This window comes from Mauremys reevesii, unplaced genomic scaffold, assembly GCF_016161935.1.
Source record: "Mauremys reevesii isolate NIE-2019 unplaced genomic scaffold, ASM1616193v1 Contig20, whole genome shotgun sequence".
Lineage (NCBI taxonomy): Eukaryota > Metazoa > Chordata > Testudines > Geoemydidae > Mauremys > Mauremys reevesii.
Genome location: NW_024100827.1, coordinates 696,978 through 719,122, shown reverse-complemented (window position 1 = coordinate 719,122; position 22,145 = coordinate 696,978). Strand labels below are relative to the sequence as shown.

Below are 22,145 nucleotides of genomic sequence, written 5' to 3'. Positions count from 1 at the left end.
CTCAATGGACTACATCTCCCGTGATACATCATGGGCTCCCTTCTTGGTGATGGGAGGCCCTGTCTCATGGCAGTGATGCATCCTAGGAGATGTAGTCCAGCCGGGGAGCCTGACCCACAGAGGAGAATGAGCGCATGAGGAAGCCAAACTACAACAGGCATTTCAGGATAGAAATATAGGACCTCCCAGATGGGGCGGGGGAGGGAGGTCCAGGGGGGAAAGTGGGGCAATTTGCCCCAGGCCCCGCAGGGGCCCCCACAAGAGTTTTTTGGGGCCCCTGGAGTGGGGTCCTTCACTCGCTTTGGGAGCCCCGGAAAACTCTCATGGGGCCCAGGCCCCCGGAACGTCTTCCACTCCGGGTATTCGGTGGCAATTCAGCGGTGGGGGGTCCTTCCGCTCTGGGACCCGCTGCTGAAGTGCCCCGAAGACCCGTGGCGGGGGGTCCTTCCACCCCAGGACCTGCCGCCGAAGTGCTGGGTCTTCGGCGGCAATTTGGCGGCGGGGGCCCCTGCCGCCAAGACCCCAGGCCCCTGAATCCTCTGGGGGGCCCTGTAGAAATATTACAATTTTCAGACAAAAACATTTTACTTGTGGGGCATTTGGGTTTTCAAAAAAGAATTGAAACTTTCCATGGCCAGTAGACAGTTTTCACACTCAACTGTTTAGTCAAAAAGACAATATTCTCTGACAGTTTCAACAGAAACCTTTGACAAGCTCTACTTTTTAACCATGGTGAGTAAAACATGCTTCTCCACCAGACGGCTCAGCACCAGTTTAGGCTGTAAGCTCTTTGGCTCAGGGAGTGTCATTTCATTTGACGGATGTGCAGCACCTAAAATAAAGTCCTGACCCTTGCTCCTCTAGGCCCTACTGAAAATAGTAATTATTATTATTAGTTTGTATTACAGGCCAGGACCCCATTGTGCTAGGGGCTGTTCAGACACATCCCTGCCACAAAGGCCTTACAACCTAAGTATAAGACAAGAGACAACAGAGGGATACAGGCAGATAGGAAATAATGAGACACTACTGGTCAACGTGATAGGCTGTGTTCCCAGAACACCAGCAGCCTAACGTGTCAAGATTCGTGTAGGCCTCACAACAGAGTAGAATTACCTGAGGAACAAATATCTAATCATGGGCTCTTCAATCAAGCAGAGAAAGGTCTAACATAATCCAATGGCTGGAAGTTAAAGATGGACAAATTCAGACTGGAAGTAAGTGTAAATGTTTAAACAGAGGAATAATTAACCACTGGAACAATTTCCCAAGGGTCGTGGCGGATTCTCCATCACTGACAGTTTTTAACCCAAGACTGGCTGTTTTTCTAAAAGCTCTGCTCTAGGAATTATTGTGGGGCAGGTTTCTGGCCTGTGTCATCCAGAGGTCAGACTAGATGGTCACCATGGTCCCTCCTGGCCTTGGAATCTATGACTATGATAAAAGAGAATTTTGGAGGAGGATAATGAGTTTTGCGGATGTTTTAAGATGATTTGCTTCACACAAGTGGGGGAAAAAAAACCATGTCATAACACAGTGAAGCCAAAACTATACTTAAATATGGATAGTTTTGATGTGTAGATGGGGCACTAGTGTTTGAAAGCTGCCGATTAAGGAACAATCCATTTTTTTCTGTGCTGGGTCTGTTGGTAATCCACTTGTTTAATCAAGAATATTTTAAAAGGCAAATCGAGTTTCTCCATGGAGGAGGAAATAGTGGTGTGAAGATTATGGACCTTTGTGTTCAATCCAAAGTATATTAGATGAATCCAATGGAAACAGACATGAAAGGAGACGGAAGGTCAGCGCGAATATTGAGGTTAGCAAACTGGACTCTGACATTACAAGCACAGTTACTTGTTATTAGCCCCTGGGGTGTGATTACTGGAACTTGCATCAGATCTCAGTGCTAAGAGGTTTGCCTAAGATGAAAGGAAATAGCTTGTCCAAAGCCAAGCCAACAGCCTCTGCTGAGAGTTATTGGAGATTTTAACATTGTGCATGCTGGAGTAGGTGGGGGTTGAGGTTTTCAGCAAACACTTGTGGCTTAAATTCATCCCTGGGCAGAGAGACAGCATGAGGTTGATGGCCCCACTTAAGTCGCACCTCTGCCCAAAGCACCTTTGTGTGCAATTAGTGGCTAAACCCAGGGAGATAGTGCTATAAAATCTCAGCTGGTATTTTTTTTGCAGCTTCAAGCAAGCTTTGGGGGGAAACTTTGGGGGGTTGGTAAAAGTGTTTCTGTCAAAGCAGGGGAAAAAATAAAGGTGGAAAATCTTTTGCCAACCAAACATCATTCCCCCTGTGGGGTGAAATTCACCTTTGTATGGAGAACCACCAAATGTGTCTAAGGAACACAGGTGGCCTGCAGTAGGCTGCCTGATTGGCTGCACTGCCCGACAGGTGGGAAGAGTCAGCAGACGGGCTCTTAAGCCCAGCAGCAGCTTGGCAGCTGCTCAAAGCCTTCACCCATGGCTGAGATAGCTCCTCTTGTGCCTGCTTGTTCCCAGCCCTGCTCTTGCCTAACTCTGGGTAACCTGGCTCTGACCCTTGCTGCCGATTCCTGACTTCAGCTCTGACCCTTGGCTCTGGCCTCTGACTCCAGTTCTGACCCTCAGCTCCTATTCTGGACTTCCAACTCCAGTTCTGATGCTGGGCTTCTATTCCTGCTCTGCCCATTAGGCCGAACTCCTGCTCCAACCATTGGGCATGACAGCCCATGTGCTCATCTCCAACAACAGGTCTAGTTAAAGTGATACAGTGCCTGCTAGGCTGGATGCAATTATAGCCACATGAAGGTGCTTCTCATACAGGAAGCCTGCCATGGCAACCGGTATTCACAGAATCGTAGGATTGGAAGGAACTATGAGAGGTCATCTAGTCCAGGCCCCGGCATTCATGGCAGGACTAAGTATTATCCAGATCATCCCCGACAGGTGGGACAAAGTTACACCAATATAAGACACCTTTGCACCAGTGTAATCACATCCGCACTGGGGGGGTTATACTTGTATAATGAGTTTGGAAAACCTGATTGACAGTTTTCCAGTGGAACGTTTTTCTGTCGGAAAATGCCATGTCACCAACATGGAAATATTTCGCGAGAACATTTTGATGAAATGTCATTAAAGCCAAGAAAGGAAACCAAGCGTTTCGACAACAGCAACACATTCTGTTTCCAGGCTATCAGAAGAAAACATTTCAATTCTCATTTTCCAAATTTGAATTTTTAAAAAGTGGTCATCTGTTTTTAAAGTCAAAATGGGAACGAAACAAGATTTTTCTGACAATTTGCATTTCATAAAGCCATAGAGTTGGAGGCCAGAAAGGGACCATCAGATCATCTATCTGACCTCCTGGAGATCACAGACCACCAACACCACCCAGCATCTGCACGCCAACCGATAGGTGCTGAAACTAAGGATGCTGCCACATCCCCTGACTTGAAGTGGTTTCCATCATATACATTATTTATAGTTTGGTTCAATGGCTCCCAGCACCCCCACTATACAAATTGTTCCAGCCCCCCTGCACCAACCTCCACAAACAGAACTGGACCGCAGCTCATAGGACACTAAGCTATTATGTGCCACAGGCAGAGAACAGGAGGGACCGAGGCCTCCCGCAATGGCAGGGAATTGATTAAGTGAGGCACACCCAGCTGATCCTAGCAAGAGACCTGCATCCAACACTGCAGAAAAAGGAAACCAAGGTCCCTGCCAGTCTGACCTGGGGGATAATTCCTTCGTGAGCCCAAATTTGGCACTTAGACACTGAGCATGTGAGCAAGACCTATGGGAAATTTCAATTTTTTTTTTGCTTTCATTCTAAATTGGAATGAAAACAAACGTTGGAATGTCTGAATTTCCCCTGGAATGAAAATTCCACCTTTCTACCAGCTCTATATATTGGTAAACCCAAAACCCACATCCCTAACTGAAATAGTTATACCGCCACAAAATCCCTGGAAATCAGCCCTAAAACGATGTGCCACTGTAACCCGCAGGGCTTGAAATGTATCAAGAAGTGGGCGAACCAGCTACCGAATCACCCAACGGGGCTCTCCCCTTCCCGCACACATTCTGCAGACAGGTGATCTAGTGAGCTCGGGGCAGTGGGGCCTAGGGCTGAGCTTGGACCGGAGGGTGGGAAAGAACAGGACCGAGGGCTCAGATCCACTAGAAAACATGTTAGCGCAGGACTTTGAGGAGTCGATGTTAAACACCTCCTGGCATTCAGTGTGGACAGGGACAGATCGTGTTGAACATCATTTTAAATAATACAAGCTAGATTCCAAGTGAAGATGGGTCCAGAGACCCTGAGGCAGAAGCAGCAAGGACGAGGGTCAGAGAGCAGAGACTCCCTTTCCCTCCCATGTCGATGGACATGATGCACAAAGGTGCATCCTCACCCACACGCTGTCATGCGCCTCGACACACGTGCATGTTCCTCACACACCATCGCATCACTGCTAGCCACATGCCATGTCACACTGTCTGGCACCCGTGCGTGTTTGTGCTCACTTTTACAGTTATATTGACACACTTGCCCATAATCTCCCTCTCACACACGCATGTCTTAGTGACATGTGCACACATCTGCACTCATCGTCTGTCTCACATATACTCACGTGGGTGTATCAATGCACACGCCCAAACACTCAGATTGGGGCACACCCACTGGTTTTGTGTCCCTAAGTCACAGGAATAGCGATTGCTATGATGCCGATGCTCTTTGCTCTCATCGTTGAGCTGAACCTGCTGAGAACAGCCCTCGGTCTGGAGGAGGAGCAACTGAGCTCTGCTCCTTTCACTGCTCTGTTCATTTCAATAAATCATTCATGCAGTTAAGGCCACATAAGCCTTCGGTCTCCTTTTCTCAATCTACTTTAGCAGGAGTCGAATTCTCCCCCTGTTCACAGATGTGCACCTGCACTGAGCTAACACAGAGGAGTTAAGAAGTGTCTTCCAGCCTACAGCCCTGGCAGAGCATTGCCCACCCTGGGTTCCCCTCCGCGTTTCTCAGCGGACTAGACCTGATGTGTATGTATCAGCTCCCACTCTCAGCAAACACATTCTCCTTTCAGGAGAAGCTGGTCAGGTGGAGAAAAGAGAGGCCCCTCCATCCTGGCTGCTCCAGCTACGAAAGGAATGTCCATTCTGTCCAAGGGCTGCCGGAAGGGTTAGAATCTGATTTATCCCCTCTGAATGGTGCCTGGAAGGCAGAGACCCTCTCATAAAGCAGGGTGGGGAGGAATGTTGTTCATCTGGGAAAAACAACGCCTCTCAGATACAAGCTAGTGGGAGACGTTATTTTCTTTGGAAGGTGCTGGAAGATCCAAACGACCATAAATCCTTAGCCTTTGATGTCATTCGTTCTGGCGAGGTTCGTGCTGGTTGGCTGCTTGGATGAGAGTTCTCCAGCAAATGCTGGTAAATCCGATGGTCCTGGGATTGCACAAGTCGCTGACGTGCTGGTCAGAGGCGGGGTGACCTGACCCCGCCTCTGCACAAGTGGCTGACGTGTTGTGCGTTCTTAGGCTCGGCACGTCTCCTTCTGGACTGGCTGTTGAGACTGGAAGCCATCTTAGCAGGGTCTGCCTCTCTGGGTTTGCACAGGGCTCTGGTCTAGGTACTGGCATAATAACGAACAGGATTTGTCCCTAGCTGCACTGAGTGGTGTTTAACGTTGTGAGTTTTAGCGCACGCACCTTTATGTCCTTGTGAAGACAAGCCCTCAGACGGCCACGTTTCAGTGGTAGGAGAGTGTTCTCTCTCTCTCCCCTCTCTACTTCAAGACAAAGTGCCATAGGACTGTGAACTATTATTGTTATGAATAGCCCTGGGAATTCTGCTTTTGGAGACGCTCTCTGGGAAACAGGGCTAAATTGCTCACCACTGCATCAAAGGAACTGAGATTCAAAGGCTGTTGGAGAAGGCCAGGTGAACTTTCCTGAAGGTGTCATATGCCTCCAAAGATACACCTGCAACTTTTACGCACTGTTTAGGTTAGCTGATGGCCAGCTAACCCTGCTCCCCATCCTTGCTGGGAGGTGACCTCCTTGACAGCTGAGTCTGTTGCTCTTTATGGGCAGGATTTGCCATGTATGAGTCACTGGCTCAATGTGTGTAACATGTCCCCCTTTTGTTGTTTGTCCATATAGAAGATAAAAGCCTTCTACTGTTACCAGCTAATGAAGTTATTCCTTCAGATCACATGGCAGAGGCCCATGCTTTTAGCACTGAAGGTCTCAGGTCCAATTCCTGCTGGTGACTCATGATTGGGCCTGAGACATGTATGCTGCTCTGAACATAGCATGGTCAGGGAGATGGAGTTGATTTGGGCAGTGCAGCAGTCATTGCTTTAGTGTTCTCCCAGGTAGAATTCACTCGCGGACGGTATTCTCCATTGTCAGACAAAAGGCAAAACCTTTACTGCAGAGATTCTTTGTGCCCCAAAGGGAAGCTGCGGAGATGATCTCCACCAAGCCCTTTGAAGTGGGCTGGGAAAAGGCCGGGGGAAGCCAGGCATCAGTGCTGCATGGGCCAGAGATACACACGATACTCTGCATTTCCGCTCTGGTCCCTTCCATCCGAGAATCTCACTGTGTTTTATAAGCACTCATGCATGAACCCCACAAAGCATGTGACGTGGGTAAGAAATTGTTATTCCCAGTGTACAGAGGAGCAAACCTGGGGCACAAAGTGATGAAATGACACACCCAAAGTCACACAGCAAGTCTGCAGCAAAGTCAGGAATGCAACCCAGTAGATCTGACTCAGCTCTATCTCTTAACAAGAGCATCAATGGCTTCATCATGCTCTACACAGACACACAGGGGAAAATGTCTGACGCTAGAGGCCTCTTTAGTGGACCAAGGCAAAACAAGATCCAGGGGCTGGCAGCTGAAGCTAGAAAAATTCAAACGGAAAGATGCACATTTTTCACAATGCAGTGACTAGCCCCTGGAACGGCTAACCAAAGGCTATGATGGAGTCTTTACATCAAGACTGATGTCTTTCTAAAATATGGCTGGCTCAACAATAAGTTGTGTTAGAAGCAGGAATCACTGGGTGGGCTCTCCGGCCTGTACTCTACAGGGGGTCAAAGGAGACAATGAATCCTTCTGGCTCTAAAGCCTATGGATCTTGCTCTATAAATCTGACACTCTTTTCCTTCTCTGCTTTTTACGATTCTCCTCTCTCTTCTGTCAAGTGGCTAGAACAGACCAATACAGCTTGAGTAAGATTGTTTACGTCCTCAGGAGTGTATAGAAACGAATTAGCCAAAAGAACTGCACAACCTCTTGAGTCTTGCAAAAGAGGATATTAAAAGCAGGCCAAATTTTAAACCAGCCTAAATCTCCAGCCTATTACATCCTGTTTTGCAAGTCTCCAAGGGTAATTCAAGATATTTTTAGTGGTTTGCTCATTCTTCTGTCCCTTTACATAGAGCGTATTCGGAGTCACATGATGCTAGCTCGAGCCAAGTTAGGAAAGTTGCTCTCCCTAACAGGGAATCTGCAGCATATTCTTGGAAATACCAGGATGCCAAATTGTTTTGTGCTCAGGCCTAAATCACACTGTTGTTATTTACGTGGTGTGAATGTCACCTGGAATGAAACAGCTGAGCCCGGTGCCTCACAAGCAGATAAAGGCAAGGCCTTGGAAAGGTCACATGCAACAGATTCTTTTAGTGGGTGCCTTGTTTATCGAGAAATTTACTCCCAGGGAGTAGCTGTTGGGAGCCAGCTGGCTCACTAAACTGATAGCAATGGCCATGCCCAGCTCCCTTATATTCTGAAGCAATGGAAAGCAGCTTCCTTAGACTTCACCATGCTGCGGCTTAATGTCATTGTGTCTTCTGCACAGATCTGCCGCCGTTCAGCTACGATACAACTGTGACAATCAGGGTCCAGACACCTGAGAATGGGGAGGTTGAACCCCAGAGACTAAGCAGTTGAATCAAGGGGTTGTATACGAAGTTGTCATGCTATTCCGCTATCGGGTGATTTACGAAAGCTTGTAATATTCTGAACTTGACAGGCCTCTGACTCTTTTGTGGTTAGGGATGTATGTATTGGTGTAGATATAAAATCATGCTTATATTTGTGCTGTGACATTCAGCTCCGCCTCACAGCGGGGCAGTGGGCTGTCAGGCAGGGACGGGCACTGTCTGCCCAGTCAGAAAAGAGGAGCCCCAAGCACCTAGCATCAAATGATGCGCTGTTAGAGTTAATGGAAAAACACTGAGACATCGTGGCCACCAGCTCAAGAGGGAATTTCCCCCTCCTAAATAATCATGAGCATAAGAATGGCCAGACTGGGTCAGACCAATGGTCCATCTAGCCCAGTATCCGGTCTTCCAACAGTGGCCAGTGGCAGGTGCTTCAGAGGGAATAAACGGAACAGGTGATTATCGAGTGATCCATCCCCTGCTGTCCAGTCCCAGGTTCTGGCAGTCAGAGGCTAGGGACACCCAGAGCATGGGGTTGTGTCCCTGAGCATCTCTGTTAATAGCCATTGATGGACCTATCCACCATGAACTTATCTAATAATTTTTTGAACACAGTTATAGTTTTGGCCTTCACATCATCTTCTGGCGACAAGTCCCACAGGTTGACTGTGTGTTGTGTGAAGAAATACTGCCTTATGTTTGTTTTAAACCTGCTGCCTATTCATTTCATTGGGTGACCTCTGTTCCTTGTGTTATGTGAAGGGATAAATAACACTTCCTTATTCACTTTCTCCACAGTCATGATTTTACAGACCTCTATCCTATCCCCTCTTAGGTGTCTCTTTCCTAAGATGACCAGTACCAGTCTTTTTAATCTCCTGTCATATAGAAACTGTTCCATACCTCTCATCATTTGTGATGTTCTTCTCTGAAAATTTCCCCCAATTCTAATATTTATTTTTTTCAGATAGGGCAACCCAAACTGCACGCATACCATGAATTTATACATACCATGGATTTATATAGTGGCATTATGATACTTTCTGTCTCATTAGCGATCCCTTTCTCCAGGTTCCTCACGTTCTGTTTGCTTTTTTCACTGCTGCTGCACATTTAGGAGTTATTTTCAGAGAACTATCCATGAGTCCAAGATCATCTTCTTGAGTGGTAACAGCTAATTTACACTCCATTTTATCAGTATAGTTGGGATTATGTTTTCCAATGTGCATCACTTTGCATTTATCAACATTCAATTTCATCTGCCATTTTGTTGTCCAGTCACGCAGTTTTGTGAGATCCCTTTGTAGCTCTTCACAGTCTGCTTTGGACTTAACTATCTTAAGTATTTTGTATCATCTGCAAATTTTGCCACCTCACTATTTACCCCTTTTTCCAAATCATTTATGAATATGTTAGTCTGCAGAAGAGAAGAGTGAGGGGGAATTTGACAGAAGCCTTCAACTACCTGAAGGGGGGTTCCAAAGGGGATGGAGCTTGGCTGTTCTCAATGGTGGCAGATGACAGGACAAGGAGCAATGGTCTCAAGTTGCAGTGGGGGAGGTCTAGGCTGGATATTAGGAAACACTATTTCGCTAGGAGGGTGGTGAAGCACTGGAATGGATTCCCTAGGGAGGTGGTCGAATCTCCATCCTTAGAGATTTTTAAGGCCCGGCTTGACAAAGCCCTGGCTGGGATGATTTAGTTTGGGTTGGTCCTGCTTTGAGCAGGGGATTGGACTAGATGACCTCCTGAGGTCTCTGCCATTCCTAATTTTCTATGATTCTATGTTGAATAAGACTGGTCCCAGAACAGACCCCTGGGGGACACCACTATTTACCTCTCCCCATTCTGAAAAATTAATTTATTCTTAGTGTAACCCCTTTGGGGTCTAGAGAGCATGGCCTCTTTAAATCTTTTTCCCAAGGGGGAGGGGGAGAGTTAGAAAAAGGAGGGAAACTCCAGGGGGCAGGGCTGGAGCTGGAGGGAGAGAGAGGGGAAGCAGCATGGCTGGCCCTGGAGAAGGAAGCAGAGAGAACCTGCCGGAGGCCTGAGGAGGACAGGCCCGATCGGGGACAGCCCAGGACAGGAGCCAGGAGGAGCCCTGTGCCGGGGGGCATCACCCGAGGAGGACAGGCCGGAGCTGGACCCAGTATCACGACTGCCCGGAGCTGCCTGGGGCTGTGAGTACTGGGGCTTGTGACTCTGCACTGGGAATAAGGAGGGAGGCTGCTAGATAGTTAAGTGGGGAGGTGGTCGCTCTGTGCGGCTTTGCAGAGAGCGGCAGAAGAGGCACCGGAGGGGTTTGCTGGGGAGAGTTCACTGGCGCCGAAGACGACCAGGAGCACCAAAGACTCACCACCGGACTGGAACTTTGCTCAGGCCCCCTGAACTCTGTGCGCAGACACATTGCTCAGTGTCTGCCCCTCCAGACTGTGCTACCACTGGGCCTGTGGGGCCTTGTTTTGAATGCAGCCCTGTTTTACTGCTCCCCCTATATTTCTCCTTGTTGCTTTTCTCCTCCCAGCCCTCTGTAAATAAATATCTCCCTTTTTTTATGTCCATTGTACTTTTCCTGTAGGTGTGTGTGTTCACTCTGGGGGGTTTGGAACAGGTGCCCCTGGGGTGGAAGGGATTTCTCCTGCTGCCTTCCTGCGCGCGCTGTCTCTTGGCCAGAGCTGCCTGCAGAGCAGACTCCATCTTGGCTACGAGGGCGCTAAAGTTACACTTGGTGGCCCGTACGGGGACTTTGCAGCACACTGAGCAATGTGTCTGCGCACAGAGTTCAGGGGGCCTGAGCAAAGTTCCAGTCCGGTGGTGAGTCTTTGGTGCTCCTGGTCGTCTTCGGCGCCAGTGAACTCTCCCCAGCAAACCCCTCCGGTGCCTCTTCTGCCGCTCTCTGCAAAGCCGCACAGAGCGACCACCTCCCCACTTAACTATCTAGCAGCCTCCCTCCTTATTCCCAGTGCAGAGTCACAAGCCCCAGTACTCACAGCCCCAGGCAGCTCCGGGCAGTCGTGATACTGGGTCCAGCTCCGGCCTGTCCTCCTTGGGTGATGCCCCCCGGCACAGGGCTCCTCCTGGCTCCTGTCCTGGGCTGTCCCCGATCGGGCCTGTCCTCCTCAGGCCTCCGGCAGGTTCTCTCTGCTTCCTTCTCCAGGGCCAGCCATGCTGCTTCTCCTCTCTCTCCCTCCAGCTCCAGCCCTGCCCCCTGGAGTTTCCCTCCTTTTTCTAACTCTCCCGCTCCCCCTTGGGAAAAAGATTTAAAGGGGCCATGCTCTCTAGACCCCAAAGGGGTTACATTAGCCTTTGTTTCCTGTCTCTTAAACAATTACTAATCCATATGAGGACCTTCCCCCTTATCCCATGACAACTTACTTTGCTTAAGAGCCTTTGGTGAGGGACCAAAGCACTAAACATTAAAAAGGTTGTAGAGCAGTTTTTAAACCAGGAGATGGGGGAAAGCCCACTGCCACAGAGGAGCATGTGGATCGGACACAGACTTCTCTTAGGGGAGAATCTGATGATAGAGAATCTCCAGGTTATAGTCAGGAGCAGAGGACTGAAAAGTATAATGTAAGGGCCGGATCAGATGATAAACAGTCACATAAAAAAGAATCTGGCACATCAGAAAAAGGCAGGCTAATAAACAGGGACAAGTTTTTAAAGTGCTTGTACACAAATGCCAGAAGTCTAAATAATAAGATGGGTGAACTAGAGTGCCTTGTGATAAAGGAGAATATAGATATAATAGGCATCACAGAAACCTGGTGGACTGAGAGCAACCAATGGGACACAATCATTCCGGGGTACAAAATATATCGGAAGGACAGAACAGGTCGTGCCGGGGGAGGAGTGGCACTATATGTGAAAGAAAGTGTAGATTCAAATGAAGTAAAAATCATAAGTGAATCCACATGTTCCATAGAGTCTCTATGGATAGAAATTTCATGCTCTAGTAAAAATATAACATTAGGGATCTATTATCGACCACCTGACCAGGACAGTAATAGTGATGATGAAATGCTAAGGGAAATTAGAGAGGCTATCAAAATTAAGAACACAATAATAGTGAGGGATTTCAATTATCCCCATATTGACTGGGAACATTTCACTTCAGGACGAAATGCAGAGATAAAATTTCTCGATATTTTAAATGACTGCTTCATGGAGCAGCTGGTACGGGAACCCACAAGGGGAGAGGCAACTCTAGATTTAATCCTGAGTGGAGCGCAGGAGCTGGTCCAAGAGGTAACTATAGCGGGACCGCTTGGAAATAGTGACCATAATACAATAACATTCAACATCCCTGTGGTGGGAAGAACACAACTGCCCAACACTGTGGCATTTAATTTCAAAAGGGGGAACTATACAAAAATGAGGGGGTTAGTTAGACAAAAGTTAAAAGGTACAGTGACTAAAGTGAAATCCCTGCAAGTTGCATGGGCCCTTTTTAAAGACACCATAATAGAGGCCCAACTTCAATGTAGACCCCAAATTAAGAAAAACAGTAAAAGAACTAAAAAAGAGCCACCGTGGCTTAACAACCATGTAAAAGAAGCAGTGAGAGATAAAAAGACTTCCTTTAAAAAGTGGAAGTCAAATCCTAGTGAGGCAAATAGAAAGGAGCACAAACACTGCCAACTTAAGTGCAAGAGTGTAATAAGAAAAGCCAAAGAGGAGTTTGAAGAACGGCTAGCCAAAAACTCCAAAGGTAATAACAAAATGTTTTTTAAGTACATCAGAAGCAGGAAGCCTGCTAAACAACCAGTGGGGCCCCATGACGATCAAAATACAAAAGGAGCGCTTAAAGACGATAAAGTCATTGCGGAGAAACTAAATGCATTCTTTGCTTCAGTCTTCACGGCTGAGGATGTTAGGGAGATTCCCAAACCTGAGCTGGCTTTTGTAGGTGACAAATCTGAGGAACTGTCACAGATTGAAGTGTCACTAGAGGAGGTTTTGGAATTAATTGATAAACTCAACATTAACAAGTCACCGGGACCAGATGGCATTCACCCAAGAGTTCTGAAAGAACTCAAATGTGAAGATGGAACTATTAACTAAGGTTTGTAACCTGTCCTTTAAATCGGCTTCGGTACCCAATGACTGGAAGTTAGCTAATGTAACGCCAATATTTAAAAAGGGCTCTAGGGGTGATCCCGGCAATTACAGACCGGTAAGTCTAACATCGGTACTGGGCAAATTAGTTGAAACAATAGTAAAGAATAAAATTGTCAGACACATAGATAAACAAACTCTTGAGCAATAGTCAACATGGTTTCTGTAAAGGGAAATCGTGTCTTACTAATCTATTAGAATTCTTTGAAGGGGTCAACAAACATGTGGACAAGGGAGATCCGGTGGACATAGTGTACTTGGATTTCCAGAAAGCCTTTGACAAGGTCCCTCACCAAAGGCTCTTACGTAAATTAAGCTGTCATGGGATAAAAGGGAAGGTCCTTTCATGGATTGAGAACTGGTTAAAGGACAGGGAACAAAGGGTAGGAATTAATGGTAAATTCTCAGAATGGAGAGGGTAACTAGTGGTGTTCCCCAAGGGTCAGTCCTCGGACCAATCCTATTCAATTTATTCATAAATGATCTGGAGAAAGGGGTAAACAGTGAGGTGGCCAAGTTTGCAGATGATACTAAACTTCTCAAGATAGTTAAGACCAAAGCAGATTGTGAAGAACTTCAAAAAGATCTCACAAAACTAAGTGATTGGGCAACAAAATGGCAAGTGAAATTTAATGTGGATAAATGTAAAGTAATGCACATTGGAAAAAATAACCCCAACTATACATACAACATGATGGGGCTAATTTAGCTACAACGAGTCAGGAAAAGATCTTGGCGTCATCGTGGATAGTTCTCTGAAGATGTCCACGCAGTGTGCAGAGGCGGTCAAAAAGCAAACAGGATGTTAGGAATCATTAAAAGGGGATAGAGAATAAGACTGAGAATATATTATTGCCCTTATATAAATCCATGGTACGCCCACATCTCAAATACTGTGTACAGATGTGGTCTCCTCACCTCAAAAAAGATATTCTAGCACTAGAAAAGGTTCAGAAAAGGGCAACTAAAATGATTAGGGCTTTAGAGAGGGTCCCATACGAGGAAAGATTAAAGAGGCTAGGACTCTTCAGCTTGGAAAAGAGAAGACTAAGGGGGGACATGATAGAGGTATATAAAATCATGAGTGAGGTTGAGAAAGTGGATAAGGAAAAGTTATTTACTTATTCCCATAATACAAGAACTAGGGGTCACCAAATGAAATTAATAGGCAGCAGGTTTAAAACAAATAAAAGGAAGTTCTTCACGCAGCGCACAGTCAACTTGTGGAACTCCTTACCTGAGGAGGTTGTGAAGGCTAGGACTATAACAATGTTTAAAAGGGGACTGGATAAATTCATGGTGGCTAAGTCCATAAATGGCTATTAGCCAGAATGGGTAAGAATGGTATCCCTAGCCTCTGTTTGTCAGAGGATGGAGATGGATGGCAGGAGAGAGATCACTTGATCATTGCCTGTTAGATTCACTCCCTCTGGGGCACCTGGCATTGGCCACTGTTGGTAGACAGATACTGGGGTAGATAGACCTTTGGTCTGACCTGGTACGGCCTTTCTTATGTTCTTATGACCTTGTCAAAGGCTTTCTGAAAGTCCACGTACATCCACTGGATCACCCTTGTCCACATGTTTATTGACTCCCTCAAAGACTTCTAATAGATTGGTGAGGTGTGATTTCCTTTTTCCAAAAGCCATGTTGACTATTCCCCAACATATTGTGCAGATCTATGTATTTGAAAATTCTATTCTTTACTATAGTTTCAACCAATTTGCCTGGTACTGAAGTTAGACTCACTGGCCCATAATTGTCAAGATTGCCTCTGGAGCCTTTTTAAAAAATCTGATTATTTTTAAAAACCAGGAGTCACCATGCCAGGAGGGGGAAAAAAGGGTGGGGGAAAAGAGGTAGGGGAGAAAGCCTTTTAAAAATAAGGCTTGAAAGTGAGGCCTTCATCCGGAAGCTGAGGGACAGTCACTTGACGGGTGCTGTCTGTGAAACACACTGGGAAACTGTTCAAAGGCAATAGGTAACTTGAACTAGAATAGGAAATGTCTCTGGTTTGCATGTATAAAGCTGGGGGTTGCATCTTCATGTGTCTATTTTCTGTCACTTGTGTTCGCTTTTCCTTACTATTTTATCTCCGAATCTGTGATTTTTCTAATAAATAAACGTATTTATTCTTACCCCAAGCAAACTGCGTGGAGTGTCTGTGCCATAAAAAGCTGGTGTCCTGGGGGCTTGTTTCACACCATTGGGGGGGAATGCATGAGAGGGGTAAAGGCCGAGTGCCTGGTAGCTAAGAACTTGGGATGGACGGAGTTGGGGACCAGAAGGGCTGCTTAGGGGGTCATGCTGCAAGGACTAACTAGGCTGGTGAGAGCCAGCGTGAGATGTGCTTGTGGGCTGGCTACTGAGGTCAGGGCTCTGAGATATCGCAACCCAGCATTAAGGCACCCAACGATCCAGGGCAGGTGGTAATGGCCTGGCCTGGGTGATACCCGAAGTGTCATGACTACTAAGGATCAACTTCTCCGAGCACGAACTGTAGTGCCTGCAGAATGCTGTAGCACAATCATGAGCTGTTACACTTCAGGAGGAATCACACTGAAATTCTTTGGTCTGTGCTAGTCAGGTGGTCGGCCAGGATGGTCATGATGGTCCTTTATGGCTTTAGAATGTATGACGGGCTCCAGCCAGGCAGCCTTGGAGACTAAAGTCATTTATCCCCACAAGAGCTACAGCCTAGGCTATGGGCCATATCATCTTCCTAAGAATGTTCCCCCAGGGAATGCGTCTGCTTTCTGACCTGCAGCCAACTCTGAGTGGACTGGGGAGCAGAGCTGGCTGGAAAATGGAATTTCCACCCTGGGAAGAATTATGATGTTTTTTGTCCTGACCCAGGATGAAAAGTTAAAACCCCACTCGTTCGTGGTGCAGAAATTCCAAAAAATTCTGTCTTGGGAGAACTGAAATGGGATTTTTTTGGCTCCCTAGCTGCTTGCTTGGAAGGGTCTAATCAATTTACTTTTCTCCCTTTAAAGTGAGATTGACGAGATCCTTCCAGCCGTGTAGCTGAGGTGCTGTCATTTAGTTTCTCCCAATGGAAAAAAAACCCCTCAAAACACACAACTGTTGGGGGTGAGGGGGCAATTGAAATTTCCCCATGGAAAATTCCAAATTTTGCAAAAAGGGCATTTTGTGTTGGAAGATCATTCCGATGGAAAATCCCCAGCCAGCTCTGTTGCCCACACAATCTTTGCTGGGGCTGATAAAAAGGTTTACTGTGGTATTTGTGGGCTGAGACCCACCACCCGGTCAGCGACAAGCCATCAGATGGGAGGATGGCTGGTCAAGACTGGAGCTGTGCCAGATTTGAACAGATGACCTGGAAGCCAAACTGCAGGGGAGGTTATCCTCATCACTGCCTATGCTGGAGCTGTTCTCTGCCTAGAGGGTTGCGGTCTTCAGGACCAGCAATCCACAACTTCACACCACGCAATTCAGAACTGAGCCCCACCACAATGTGGGGCAAAGGGGCCACATGGTTGGTGTAACAACCAGCTGAAGATTCCCCAGGTGGCACAAAGCCAGCGTATCTGCCTTCTGCCACCCACTCACACCCCTGGCATAAAGGAGTCATGCTGTGGGGTAAAGGCTATGGGTGCAAGGGGGAGTGACCAGAGCATATTATACCACCACTGTTTTCAGTTAAAGAAACCAACAAGAAATACATTCCATAACATAACAGACAGCAAATCTTCCAGGCAAAACATCCTCCCACAAGCCTGACTCCCAGCCAGAAGCCAGGGAGTTTTATAGACAGCATCCCTACCCAGAACCCTTTGTGGGGAAGAGAAGTCCCTGTCTCTCTGGGTGATGGACAGCCCATCCAGCCAATCATCTCTTTTTCCTCTCTCCTGGCTCTGCAAGAGCATCACACACCTGCTCCCCTGCAGTAGCTCTGAAGCTTCTCTAGGGGCAGAGCCAGCTCCTCTGCAGCCTCCTCATCTCTGCTGCACTCAGTGGAGATGGGCAGAGCAGAGGGTTGAGCTCTTCATGTAGAAACAGAAGCTTCTCCGCTTCAGTAAGTCCCTGACTTGCTCACCTCAGGTCCTGCTTCCTCTAGCACAAGCTGGGCACTTTGCTGGGAACTAGGGGCCCGGGTCTGACTTTTACATTCAGGTGGTACAAGAAAATTTTTCACAGGGATGCTGGCAGTGCAGGCCAGCTGAGTGCTCCGGGCCAGGGCAGGCTCCTGGGGTCTTCAATGCAGGAGGAAATAAAATCCTACCATTCGAAAACGCAGATCTTGCCTGGCTCGGGAAATGGGTCTTTGGGAGAGAGCGCTCAGCATTTTTAAGCTCCTAAGAAGCAGCAGCAAAACATTCAAAGCCCTTAGACATGGAAGTACCTGTTGCTTTCCTGGAAAGCTGGGAGGCACAGCGAGTGGACACAGCTGCTTGAGGACAAACAAGACAGGCTGGAGCATTGCCACCGGAACAACAAGGAATGGGGAAAGGAACGGGGCCGGAAAGACTGGGGGGGGGTTTACAGGGGTGACTCGGAAAGGTCCAGTTAGAGGATGCATTATCGCAGGAGCTCATCTCTGCGTGAAGAATCCATCCCTGCTGCGATCTGAACCCGGGGACACACAAACGGAGTTCAGGCTCCATTGTCTGTTCAGTTCTCAGCCTCTCTGCTGGGACCGTACCCCCTGCAGGAAGGAACATCTAGGCTCGTTCGAACTGTGATGCTGGTTTTTGCAATGTGGATACCTGGTCCCCGGGAACTGAGCTGAGATCACCAAGTGCCTATCAGACGGGTAACACTTTTTGATCACCAGCAAGCTGGGCAGGATGTGAACTCGTGGCCGCGTTCCTTGGCTCTGGGGCACACCCATAGAGCACTTGGCGACAGGGGCTTGATCTTAAGCTCTTTGAAATGAGCAGCAATGAGCTTTGGATCAAGCTCCCAGTCAGCCAGGGGCATTCAGACCCAGCGTTGGCCAGGTTAAACAATGGCCCTGTGATGCCAGGGCCAAAGACAGGCAGAAGGGAGGGACCGTGGTCCCATCTGCAGGAGAATGCCTTTAACAGGCAAATGTCCTCCCTTGTAAGGCACCGGAGTATTAACTCTTTGCCAACCTGCGTCGGGCCAGACTGCTGGCCCCACGTGCCGTCCTTTCATGTTTTCAGACCTCCACCATTTATCTACTCGAAAAGTGATATTTACAGATGGATTTTTGCAGCTTCTTCACATTGCAGGCCACAGACCCTCACCCACCCCTCTAACAGGCCCATAACCTCAGGCTGAGTTACTGCAGTCCTTAAATCTTGATCTAAATACTTCAAATTACAGAGACTGCACCATTTACTCCAGTTCAAACCAGCAAATGACCCATGCTCCACACTACAAAGGAAGGGGGGGGGGGAAAAAACCCAGGGTCTCTGCCAGCCTGACCTGGGGCAAAATTCCTTCCTGGCCCTCATCTTTGGAGTCACTCCCTTTCGTGCCATCTTTCCTTGAGTTACACTATTGAGCCATTAGGCAAACTATGGCCTCTGGGCTGCATCTGGCTGGGAGGACTGTCCTGCCTGGCCAGACTTGCCCCTAACCCTCTCATAGAAGATCAGGGTTGGAAGGGACCTCAGGAGGTATCTAGCCCAACCCGCTGCTCAAAGCAGGACTTATCCCCAGCTGGTCCCCTCAAGGATTGAGCTCCCAACCCTGGGTTTAGCAGGCCAATGCTCAAACCACTGAGCTATCCCTCCCCCCAGCCTCAGCCTCAGCCTCAGCCTCAGCCTGCCATGCTGCCAGTGCTCTGGGTGCAGGGTTGTGATCTCCTGCTGGGCAGCACAGCAGCATGGCTGCCAGTCCTGCTGCTCTGAGCAGCATGGTAAGGGGGCAGGGAGGTTGGATGGGGGTCCGGGGGTCCCAGGGGGCAGTCAGGGGACAGGGAGTGGTTGGATGGGGGCAGAGGTGGGGGGCAGTCAGGGGACAAGGAGCAGGGGGGGTTGGATAGGGGGGGGGGTCCCAAGGAGGCAGTTAGGGGTGGGGTCCCAGGAGGGGCGGTCAGGGGACAAGGAGCAGGGTGGGTTGGATAGGGGGTGGGGTCCCAAGGAGGCAGTTAGGGGTGGGGGGTCCCAGGAGGGGGCGGTCAGGGGACAAGGAGCACCGGGGTTGGATGGGTCGGGAGTTCTGAGGGCAGCAGTCAGGGGGCAGGCAGTGGGAGGGGGCAGGCAGGGGGCGGGGGCCAGGCTGTTTGGGCAGGCACAGCCTTCCCCACCCAGCCCTCCATACCGTTCTGGAACCCCAATGTGGCCCTCAGGCCAAAAACTTTGCCCAACCCTGCACCAGATGTCTCTGTGGGCTTGTCCCAGGGCACACACTCACCATGGGTGCTGCCTCCTCCTGGATGTTCTAGGGAATTTGTTTCCTTCTAGGTCCGACGCCTCCCCTTGTGGTCTCTCCCCCGCTGTCCTCTCCCTCGCTCTGGGCCCTCTCTCTCACCCCAGAGCTACAGCTGCCTCTTTGTGACTCAGCCCCCCGGCCAGCTCACTATGGGGTTCCCCCTTCTGGGCTACAGAGTCCCACAGGACCCTTTGTCCAGGCAATGCCCCTCCCCCACCCATCAGTGGCTGGGGGGAACCCAGGCCCACCCACTACTCCAGGTTCCAGCCCAGAGACCTTACAACATGCAGCCAAGGGTTGCTCAGGCCCCAACCTTGCTCCTCTCTTCCTGAGCTGCTTCCTACTCCACCTCCCACAGGCTTTTTCTTCCCCCTTCCCTCTTCAGGGTACACCCTTCCCTCACAGCCAGGCTCCCACAGTCCTATTGTTTCCCTGGGTTCCCTCCTTCCCTCTCTAATGCACAAGGGTGGCTGCAGACTTCCTTGCAGCAGCCATTTCTGTGGCCAGCTTTCTGGCTTTATCCTAGCCCAGCCTACACCTGCTCACCTGACCTCCATCTTCCAATCAGGGGTTGCTTCTCCAGCCTAACCCCTTATGTGTGGACCCTTTCACAGCTTCCTTCACCTTTGGGGGGCTGGTGTGGGGGGAAGACCCCATCACAGGGCAGTACAGCGTTCCCGCCAGGGTATGGTCCCTGGTAAACAAGGGAGAGAAGGCTGGAACTCAAGCTGTGTAGAAACTTGTCTGTTTTGGCCTGTAGTTTGTAGGTGTTTTCGTTAAGTTAATAAATTCATCTTGCTGAGGATGGATTGATGGACTGGTATATAAAAATCTTATATATATAGATATATTTTTTGCTGTTTCAGCATCATTTCACTCTACTTCTCTTCCATCTGCTTGCTCTGTGCCTGTAACTCTCCTTTTTTACTTCTTTAGCAATCTGGTTTCAGGTCCTTTGGGCTTCTGCTGCTTGTCTGTGCTCACTGTGAGTGAAATTCACCCTACACAGGGAGCCTGGCCTCTTGTGCTGGCTATGTCCTGTTTTAAGGGCTTTGTGCTGGGCCTTGTCCACAGGGGTGAATTTCACCCATAGGCCCTCATCCAACAGTGGGATCTGCTAGCATGGACCTAGGTACTAGCACGGAGCCCCACTGAAGGGGGCAGGACTCTCTACATAGAGGGCTGCTACAGCCAATCCCTGCCCCACATGGCTTTATTTTTATTATTCTGGATTCTCGCATGGACTCAGGGCTTGGAAGCCAGGACTCCTGCATTTTGTTTTACTGCATGGCTGGGGCCAGATGTTCAAAGACAGCCTGTAATTTTGGAAGCCCAACTTCAAACAGAGGGAAGAGGACAGATTTTTAGAGCTGCTGAAGTAACCTTCCCTGGCTGTGTTTGAACTGAGGCCTTTCCATACCAAATCACAGGTCTCTACCACTTGAGCTAAAGGAATAACTCCCTTTGCTGTCAGCAGTAGTTGGTTTTTATCCACTATGTAAACCAGCCACTATGGAGGAACACGACACATACTTTGCCAGTGTATTATACTGAGCACCCCGCAGTGAATTCAGTGGAAGTGGGTGAGTACTTAGCAATTTTGAAAGCCAAGCGCCTGTGGGTAAGTGTCTTCAGTAAACAGCGGCAGCCAAAATTAGAGGCCATCTTTAAAAATGGAGGTCTTACCCTCTTGTGATCCCCAGTTCACTGAGAATGAATTAATCTGTTTGTAGAGCACTTTGAGTGCCTCAGATTAAAGGTCTTAATTAGGTGCTTTAATTCATTTAGGGCACAGATTCAGTCTGACCAATTCCAAACGTTCAAAACTCATGCATTGGGTCCCCCAAAATCATGAGCTTGGTTTAAACAAGACCCAAGGAGGGTATCCTTGATCAAAGGTGCCTGAATGGAGCTACTGGCTTACTGAGAAGGGAAACTGAGGCAGAGAGTACCCACAGCACAGTGCTAACTCAGTAGGGGGCGTTGAAGGGCAGGCACACCCTATTGACAGAGTTGGCTACATTACAGATTTCCTGTGGCTGCCTGTCCAATGCAGCCGCTGTGGGGCTGACAATTGTAAATACACCTGGACTAAGGGGGCCAGTTCCCTCATCCCTGCACAACTCCTGGCATGGAAAGGGTCAGGATTCTTGGTTCAATAACAATATTCAACCAAAAACAGGAGGGGCAGGGGGAAGGGACTAAAAGCTCCAGCTGACGTCCTCCTGCATCTGTGTGACCCAGAAGGAAGGACTGACCCCAGGAAGCTTGCCCTTCAGATTCCAACAGATCCAGGCTTCCTAGACAGGATGTGGTAAGAAGGCCACTGCAACTAAGTTAAAAGCAAACCCCATAAATCTCCCGACCGCATGCTACCTAACTCTGGGGTGGAGCCACTCTCTCACCAGGCAGCCTCCCCGAGCATCCTTCAGGCCCATGGTTAGTTCTGCCCATGCCCAGGAGCTAGGGTGACCAGGTGTCCGGTTTTCGACGGGAACACCTGGTCTAAAAGGGACCCTGGCGGCTCCGGTCAGCACCGCTGACCAGGCTGTTAAAAGTCCCGTTGGCGGTGCTGCCCAGCTAAGACAGGCTAGTCCCTACCTGTACTGGCTCCGCGCTGCGCCCCGGAAGCGGCCAGCAGGTCCGGCTCCTAGGTGGGGGGGCCACGGGGCTCCACGTGCTGCCCCGTCCCGAGCACCGGCTCC

General features: G+C 48.8%; 1 pseudogene; it reads right to left on the bottom strand.

Annotated features, from left to right (window-relative positions):
* Positions 1–22,145, bottom strand: part of LOC120393487 — an 87,043-nt pseudogene that overhangs the window by 24,231 nt on the left and 40,667 nt on the right.